The sequence below is a fragment of the Panthera uncia genome (assembly GCF_023721935.1).
Source record: "Panthera uncia isolate 11264 chromosome A1 unlocalized genomic scaffold, Puncia_PCG_1.0 HiC_scaffold_16, whole genome shotgun sequence".
Taxonomy (NCBI): Eukaryota; Metazoa; Chordata; class Mammalia; order Carnivora; family Felidae; genus Panthera; species Panthera uncia.
This window is the reverse complement of record NW_026057576.1, coordinates 21,894,503-21,904,403: the sequence shown is the minus strand read 5'-3', so window position 1 is coordinate 21,904,403 and position 9,901 is coordinate 21,894,503. Positions and strand designations below refer to the sequence as shown.

The following is a 9,901-nucleotide window of genomic DNA, read 5'->3' as shown; positions in this document are numbered from 1 at the left end:
TTTCTTTTCTTTAGTCTGTTGATACGGTGGATTACATTCGTTGATTTTCAAATGTTGAACCAGTCTTGCGTTTCTGGAATAAATCCAACTTGGTCACAGTGCATAATTATTTTTATACATTGTTGGGTTCGATTTGCTATTATTTTGTTGAGGATTTTTGCATCTGTGTTCATGAGAGCTATTTATTAGTCTGTAATTTTCTTTGTTGTATTTTTATCTGGTTTGGGTATTAGGGTAATGCTGGCCCCATAGGCAAGTTGGGAAGTAAAGTTTTGTTTTTAAAAGTTTTCTTGAGAGTGCTGGCTTCAGCAGCACATATACTAAAATGGGAACAATACAGAGATTAGCATGGCCCCTGCACAAGGATGACACACAGAATTCATAAAAGTTTCCATGAGAGATGGATGGTGGTGATAGTTGGGTAGCATGATGAATCTATCTGCCACCACCGAACTGTAAATTTAAAAATGATTAAGATGATAAATTTTGTGCCCTGTGTATTTTGTTGCAATAAAAAGTTAACCTTGAAGGGCGCCTGGGTGGCTCAGCCGGTTAGGCGTCTGATTCTTCGGCTCCGGTCATGATCTCACGGTTAGTGGGTTTGAGCCCTGTGTCGGGCTTTGGGCCGACAGTGCCTGAGCCTCCTTGGGATTCTCTGTCTCTCACTTTCTCTCTGCCCCTCCCCACTCGTGCTCTCTTTCTCTGTCTCTCAAAATAAAATGAATAACCTTAAAATGAAAAGCTCCCTTGAGCTTTGGCTGTACTAGGCCAAAGTGCGAGGTCTCTGTGCAAGACCCGGGTCTTAATTGAAAGACCCACAATGATCTGGTGGAATTGGAGCAAAAAGCCAGGTAAAGACTGTAACCAAGGAATGTAGGGAGTAGCTATGGCTGTTTGTTCCCCTGCCAAGTGAAAATCTAATTGGGAAGGTTATATGCACAGTTATGAATATTAAATTAACAATGGAACATAGCATATTGGCCAAAATACAACTCAGAGACTGAATGATGTAGGATTTGAGAAAGGGATGTCACTAAGTCTTTTTCTTCTCCTAAACTAACATAACTCTTTCTTTAGCTCTTGTCTCACATGTGTGGTTGAGGGGGGTGGGGGTGGGGCAGGGTATGGGAAACATTGCCATAGTTACAGGAAAAGGTTCAGCATTTTACAGTCTGGGAAAAAGGGATGATAGATTGAATTTCAAAGGCACATTATTCTATCCAAGGTTGACAAAGCATACCTTTGTAATGTGGAGCCAGAGACAGCTAATCAAGTTAACATCAAGTTAACCCGGAGGCAAAATCGTGTTGGAGGTAGAAACGGGAAGAAGGAATGGATGGCATGGACTTAGAAAGAACAGACACCTCAAGCTCCTAACAGTTATGATTAAAGCTTCATTACTTGAACTTTACCAGCTTGGCATTTGTGCTAAAATTTAGTGCTACTGCTGAATTTTACTTTCATTGAATGTGACCTTTTTTTTAAATTTAAGATAAAAGAGTGTTTTAAAGTCTGTCCTTCTCTGATTTCTCAAAAATCATTAAATACAAATTAGTTACTTTTTTTAAAGAGTATCTATTCATTTTTGAGAGACAGAGTGAGTGGGGGAGGGGCAGACACACACACACACACACACACACACACACACACAGAATCCCAAGCAGGCTCCACACTGTCAGCGCAGAGCCTGATGCAGGGCTTGAATTCATGAACCGTGAGATCATAACCTGAGCTGAAATCAAGAGTTGGTCACTTAATGGACCAAAACACCCAGGTACCCCCAAATTAGCTATGTTTTTATGAAATAGTCTTATTTTACAGACTATTGTCTATTTTAAGACATCATCAATTATAGTTCACCATTAAAACACTATTTTAATAAACTATTTTTAAGCCACATTCTAATTTCAGAAGTAGTAAACATGAAAAATGTCTATCTTAGGGGCACCTGCATGGCACAGTCAGCAAAGTGCCTGACTCTTGATCTCAGCTCAGGTCATGGTCTCACGGTTCAAGAGTTAGAACCTTTTCATCTGGCTCTGTGCTGACCGTGCACAGCCTGCTTGGGATTCTGCCTCTCTTTCTCTCTGCCCCTCCCCAACTTGTGTGCTCTCTAAATAAACAAATAAATAAACAAGTAAATAAATAAACTTTTAAAAAAGAAAAAAAGAAAAATGTCTATCTTAGAGTCAAAGAAATTCCTCTTTCCTAACCCCTACAAGCCAAGTGCCTCCTGGGCACATTCACTTCAGTGTCAACACCCCTGAAATTCAATCCATCACTGTTAATCCCTGAATCCAAATCTGCTTCTGTTTCTGTTGTCCATTTTTATTTTCATTATCAAAACCTGACTCGAGTCAGAAACCTTGACTCCTCCTTCCCCCTCATCCTCTACATCCAGTCAATTGCCGGGTTCTGCTCCTTCTACCTCCTGGATCTGTTTTGGCTGCATCCACTTCCTGTGTCCCTGCTGCCCCCATCCTTGCTCATCCTGCCAGCCTCCCTCTCCTGCGGGACTGCACAATCCTCCCAATGACCTCTATCTTCTCCTCTCTGCAGCTAAGCAGTCTTCAGTAGCAGCCCAAGGCCCTTCGAATAAAACACCAAATCCTTATTATGGCATCCCTGGCCCTCTGTTCTCCAGCATCACCACATACTGCTTGTCTCCCCGCTCTAGAAACTCCAGCCACACCGACCTCTCTTAGTTCCTCAGGCAGTCACAGAAAGTCTCCCCTCCTCCCTTTTGTGCATGTCCTCCAGGCTTCAGTTAAAATGTCCCTTCCTCACAGAGAACTTCTCTGTACCCCGGATGAGCCCAGGTCCCCTGCTCTATGCCCCCACAGCACAGTGGTCCTTCATTTTTGTTAACACACGGCACACTCGTGATCATTTATCCAAATCTACCTTCCCCACTAGACGGCAAGTGGTGTTCCTGAACTAACCTTAATGCCTGGCACACAGTGAGCACTCCTTAAATTTTGATAAGTGTATTAAAGAATAATGTCCATAAAGGGCAAATATTATTGGGGTGCCTGGGTGGTTCAGTGGGTTAAGCATCCGACTCTTGATTTCTACTCAGGTCATGATCTCATGGTTTGTGAGTTCCAGCCCCAGAGCCTGCTTGGGATTGTCTCTCTCCCTTTCTCTTTCTCTGCTCCTCCTCTGCTCATGCTCTCTCTCTCTCTCCCTCTCTCAAAATAAATAGGTAAACTCAAAAAAGAACAAATGTTATTATTTTATTAAAGAATAAACATCCATATGTATACTGTCTGTGAGCATGGAGTCTAGAATCAGTCTGCTGGGTTCATGTCCCAGCTTCCCCAGTGATTAGCAAGGGGACAAGTTATTTCATCTTTTTGGGTTTTAGTTGTCCTTTTAGAAATGGGTACAAGAAGGCTATTTATGTCTTATAAGTTGGAGCAGTTATGAAGACTGAATAAATTAGTGTGGGGAAAGCACTTAAGACATTGTCTGGCACATAGTAAGCACTCAAACAAATATTTGCTATTATTATTATCTCATTTATCTGTCTTAACAATCTTATCAGGAATGATAGTTGATAAATTGAGGGCTGTATACAGTAAATGTCTCCCGAATTTGAGGATGTGGTGAGGAAAATTCACTGTCTTGAGATGGAACCACCGAAAGTCAATATAAAAAAGCCCCACATCAGCCCTGAGCTGAAGTAGTCCTTCCTTCGGTGACAGGCCACATGTAAGCTGCTTCAGACAAAGCTTTGGGGATCCATCCAAATGAATCAAGGTAGCAAATGTATCTTCAGACCCAGTCTCCAAGATTAAAGGAGATAATGCACATTAAGAGCACTTAGAAAATCATAAAGTATGATATAAACGTTTGTGGTTTTGATTACTGTTATTAGTATCAGAGTAATTCTATCGCCCAATCGATGGTATTGTGATCCAACTGTCTGAAACAACACGATTGCTTGTAATCACAAAAACCTAATAGTGGGGCAGAGGAGCTGAAGAGCTAGGAAGGAAAAAGTTAGTATTGTTTATCCAGCACAATCTAATCAAGAGGGATGCTCGTAGGAGATGAGAGTGGTAAAGTTCGTGGAACAAAGTTTCTCCTGACACCGTGCAAATATTTTGGCTCTAACTGTCGATGCTTATCAAGCAAGTACTTTTTCTTTGATCAGCCTTGCAGGCACCAGGAAAGGGAACAACTTGAACACTAATTGCTATAAAGCGAGTAAATGAGTATTCATTCATCGAACACTTATTGAGCCCCTCCTCTCTGGCCGGCACCACATGGCAGTAAGTAGTGCCTGCCCTCATGTTACGGTCCAGAGGGGAGACAGACAAACAAGTAATTACACAAATGAAACCACGACTGCATCTCCTGCCCAGTGCTGCATTAGTAAGATTGGCTTTTCTGATACTTTACGTGGAGCCAGGAGTCAACCAGATGATGGGATGAGGAGAAAGCTGTCAGACAGAAGGCAGTAAAAAGTTTGTTATTTTGGGGTGCCTGGGTGGCTCAATCAGTTAAGCGTCCGACTTCGGCTCAGGTCATGATCTCACGATCTGTGAGTTCAAGCCCTGCATTGGGCTCTGTGCTGACAGCTCAGAGCCTGGAGCCTGCTTCGGATTCTGTGTCTCCCTCTCTCTCTGACCCTCCCCTGTTCATGCTCTGTCTCTCTCTGTCTCAAAAATAAATAAAAACATTTTAAAAAATATTTTAAAAAAGAGTTTGTTGTGTTTGAGGATCAGAAGAGCCAATATAGACTGGAAGGAGTCAAGGGATAGAAAGGCCACAGGAATGACCTGGAGAGAGAAGCAGGTCAGATCACAAAGGGCCATGGAGGCCACAGAAACCGTAGGGAATTATTTCGAGTACAAATTATAAAAATAAGATGACTTACGACGTCATTTGTGCTCTATAAAGATCCTTCTGATTGCTACAGAAAGAATGGGTTGGAGGAAAAATTAAAGTAGGAATAGACCAGATAGGGCATTTTGCGATAGTCCAGACAAGGGATAACATTAATGGGGACAAGAGTGGTGGGAGTAGATATAAGAGGACAGATTTGTGATGATATGCTTAGGAATAGGATTACTAGACCTTGGTGATAGACTGGAAGTGATGGAGAGGCAGTTCCAGGATTCCAGCCTGAGCAACTGGCTTGAAGAGGTGCATCCATTCACTAAGATGAGCAAGGGTAAATGAGGGATAGATTAGATGTGGCTGTGGGTGAGAATGTAGGTGTTACGAAGTAAACAAGAGTTCAGTTTGAATATGTGAAGCATATGAGATCCCAGAGGAAATGAGAATTATCCAATGGCCATTTAGATACATGGCAATGAAGTTTAATAGAGTGGTCCAGACTGCCGCAGATATTTGATGGTCACTGGTGTGTAAATACAAACAGTGCCTGAGATTAGAGAGATGACCTAGGAAGAAAATGTGGAAAAGAAGCAAAGAGGGGTGACTGAGTGGCTCAGTCCATTAAGCATCTGACTCTTGATGTCAGCTCAGGTTTTTTTTTTTTTTTTTCCAACGTTTATTTTATTTTTGGGACAGAGAGAGACAGAGCATGAACGGGGGAGGGACAGAGAGAGAGGGAGACACAGAATCGGAAACAGGCTCCAGGCTCCGAGCCATCAGCCCAGAGCCCGACTCGGGGCTCGAACTCACGGACCGTGAGATCGTGACCTGGCTGAAGTCGGACGCTTAACCGACTGCGCCACCCAGGTGCCCCAGCTCAGGTCTTGATATCAGGGTCATGAGTTCAAGCTCAACTTGGGTTCAAGCCCAACGTTGAGTTCAAGCCTAACGTTGGCAAACGTTGGGCTCCACACTGAGCATGAAGCCTACTTAAAACAAAACAAAACAAAAAAAAAAAGCAAAGAGAACCACCAATCTCTTGTGAGCTATAATCTCAGGAGTCAGATTCTTACAACCCATCAAACTCTGGGTGGATTAATAAGATTGGATTTCTGAACCAGAGCAACCTGATACTCATTTCTTCATCCATGGTGACTCTAGTAAGGTAGCTAGCCAAAACAAGCAACAGACCTCTCCATCCATGACGGCTATATTCTAAAACATGAAAGATTTTATTGTTCCCATTTTACAGAGGGAAAAATGAGATTATGAAAGTTTAAGTGATTTGGTGAAAACTGCAGAATCAGTGAGCGACAGACAGGACTGAGGGTAATTCAGGGCATATAATTGCAGTTAAGAACTCTTCCTACCCTTCAGGAATAGGTCGCGATGGTCACTGTAAGCTTGTGAAGAAATGCAGAAGTTCGTGATCCTGGTGGGAAGACCACAGAACAAAGAAAGCTATTAATCAAAACTAAGTATAAACCTGTGGGACGAAGAGATCATCATGAACTCAGGTAGGTAATAAAGGGTCCACCAGTGTGGAACCATGAAGGATAACGAGGAATTGGGGTAGGCGAAAGGGGGAGGGAAAGAGTCTCAGACTTAAGGACACAATGAACCAAGATGCAGGATGCATTGAGGTGTAGAAAAGAGCTGATGGCAAATGGGCTTCCTTTCATAGGCCACCCCAATAGATGGTTGGTGGTTCAATGTCGGGGGATTAACAAGACATGTCAAGGGCAGGAGACAAGGAAGCAGGGGCAGAGCGCAGTTACCTTTCCCAGACTCAAGGGTCTGTGTGGGTAGCTACAAAAAAACATATCTGGATAGACCAGAGTAAGGTCAGATTATTTCCGCCTGGAAAGCCAAGCTGGAAACATTGAATTTAGTTCAGTAATCTATGAGGAGCCTTTACAGGTTATTGAAGGGGAAGGAAATATAAAATCTTCAAGAAATGAGTATGTTGGTAGTGGTGCTGTGCTACAAAAGATAAAGAGGCAAAGAACTGGAATCCTAGAGGAAAAGTAGGAAGCCCTTAACTTGATATAAATCAGTGGCTTTTCAAACTTTCCTTAGCAGAGAATCCTTCCTAAAAATGAACTCTTGGGGCACCTGGGTGGCTCAGTTGGTTGAGTGTCCAAGTCTTAATTTTAACTAAGGTCATGATCTCATGGTTCATGAGATTGAGCCCCACATCAGTCTCAGCACAGAGTGTGGAGCCTGCTTGGGATACTCTCTCTCTCTCTCTCTCTCTCTCTATCTATCTCTATCTCTCTCTTTTTAAGTTTATTTACTTATGTTGAGAGAGAGAGGGAGAGAGAGAGAGAGAACGCATGTGAGTGCTCACAGGAGAGGGCAGAGAGAGTGAGAGAGAATTCCAAGCAGTGGGGGCTCAAACTTACAAACCCTGAGATCATGACCTGAGCCAAAATCAAGAGTTGGACCCTTAATAGATTGAGCCACCCAGGTGTCCATACCTGATTGGGATTCTCTCTCTGCCCCTCCCCTGCTCATGTTCTCTCACACACTTTCTCAAAAATAAATAATAAACTTTATAAAAACTAATATATATATATATATATATATATATACACATATATATAAACTCTTATTTGAAATCCCAATGTATGAAGCCGAAAAAATAGTGGCCCTTTTATTACAACAATTTATTTTATGGCTTTAAACATATAACATATGCTTTTAATAATGTCAAACAAAAGGTAAAGGAGGTTGATTAAATAAACGGAAAAGTTTTAACTGCTTTAGCATCCAAATATCTAATTAATTTATGAATTTTATTTAGGTTTTATAATAGCACAAAAATCCTGATACACACTGATAAGTACCTGTGTATGGTACATTGTGTTCGTTTTTGTATTTTATAATTTGTCTGCAATTACAGGGTACTCTTCCGTTGGACTAATCTTGAAGGTACTGTTGTAGGATCTTTTTTTTTTCCTTAACAAAAGTATGAAGAGCAAGAAGCCTCCAGAGCCAAAACAGTGTGGAGCCATCTCCGGGGTAAGATGATCACGATTGGCCACGGTGTAGGCTTCATCTGCTACTGCTCGGTCGCCATGGCATGAAGACAGCAAGTTCGTGGAAGAAGCTCTTGAGTGTGGCCAGGCACCTCAGCAAGCACAGTGTGCCTGTACCATGGTAGCGGATTCGTTTGTAATTCTAGATGCGCAGTGCACAGTCCTGAAGTGAAAAGAGAGCAGTGTAAAGTTTCAGCCTTCCCAATATCAAAGACATTAGGTTTTGCACTTGTGTCTGTATCTGCTGGCATCACAATTCTTTATTTTGCTTGGATTGCCCCCAAGAAGAGAAACTAAGGTTGGGAGGGAGAGTGGGGAGGAGAGGAGGAGGTATCAGGTATGAGATATTTCTCTAACTCTAAAGAGAGTCTGTAACTTCTTTAGTAACAGGCTTGGGTTAACATAGATTATTTACAAATCCAGGGAACAAATTCCATTCCGGCACGTGAAAGCTGGGGAAGTGCACAGAGAAAGAGAGAGAGACAGAGGTGGAGAATCCCAAGCAGGCTCCACACTCAGCGCAGAGCCTGACTTGGGGCTTGATCTCACAGCTGTGAGATCATGACCTGAGCTGAAATCAAGAGTCAGATGCTTAATTGACTGAGCCACCTAGGCACCCTTGTTTTCTATGCCTTGAACAGAAAATCAATCTTTAGGAGTAGAAAAAACCATTTGCACTTATTGGAATATTTAATTGATATTCCATTTTTTAAAGTTACAAAATTAAAAAAAAATAAAGTTACAAAATTAAAAATTTGGTTTCCTTTGAGTTTAAATTAGTAATCTTGTTACACAAATTGAGATTAATTCTCTCACTTTTCTTTGATTAATATTTGGTTAGCTCATGGTAAAGAAATTAAATTAAACAATCAGTATCATTTACAAACTTGGATAATTACATCCCCTTAAACATTTTGAACTGCATTTATAAACTTAACAGAGTCCATTTTTATTCTAAATGTTTTAAATGCTTGCAGAGCAAATTTATAACCCAAAGAGGAAAACCTTTCCTAAGTACTTAAATAACTCTTATAAATCTAATGCATTAAATGCATACATATGGTTAATTAAATTCTCTTAAACATTCCCATTACTTGGAAAAAAGATGAGTGTTAATACTGACAGGAATAGGGTCTTGGGAAGGAGAGTGTAGTGTGATAGAGGCAAGCTGATGGAAGGCCTGTCAGAGTGCCACAGGGCATTGGGACCAAGATGTCTGGAACACAGGTTCTCTGCAATCTGGGTCATGGGAGTCCCCACCCCAACCTACTCCTTCTCATCTGCTGTGAATATTTTGAAAAGGTTCCTTGATTCCTGGTGTTGCCCAAGTGTCCCCAAACTTGACATGCCTTCATCCAACCCCCATCTTACACCCTTGACCTGCTTGTAACTAGCTGGCTGGAGTGCAGGGAAAGGCTGCTTCAAGAGATGTGAATTTGGCAGCAATCATCTAGTGTTTCCCTCGTAAGCAATCCTTGCAATAAATGTTTACAGAGTAGAGCACCACAGCTTGGGAGGTCCCCCGTAGCGAGGGGGTAAAAAGAAGACACTCCTGAAAAAGAAATTATAAAATTCTGTGTCTAACTATGTCTTGGACAAATTAATAAAGTCCTAAAACTTACCTTTTGTACTTAGCACATATAAGTAACCAAGGGCTGGGTTTCTACTCCCCTCTTCCCTCAGATATATGTTTACTTGTTTATTTTCAAATACCTTAAATAGAAATCTGGTGCTAAAAATCAACATTTGAATCCTGATAAGAAGGTAATGAGGGTTTAACTAATAGCCTAATATATATAGGTTCATTGCAGGGTTCGGGTAGAGACTATTTCAAAGGGTCTCTCCCTTAATGATACAAAAAACTCAAAAGAAAAAGAAAATGTTTTTTTCTTTTTTAAAAATGGGAGCCCAGCACTGAGTGATGCACTGGGGAGGTTGTGGGAGGAATTGAGATGATATTCCTTTCCTCCAGACTGTACAAGGTAGTTGAGGAGATGAAACTAACCCACATA

At 41.5% G+C, this 9,901-nt stretch overlaps 1 non-coding gene across 1 annotated transcript; it reads left to right on the top strand.

The window, feature by feature from the left end:
* The first annotated feature begins 296 nt into the window (after positions 1 to 296).
* On the top strand, positions 297 to 400 carry LOC125934252 (U6 spliceosomal RNA). Its single transcript, XR_007461289.1, has one exon. It is a non-coding gene; the product is annotated as a U6 spliceosomal RNA (small nuclear RNA).
* The last annotated feature ends 9,501 nt before the right edge of the window (positions 401 to 9,901 follow it).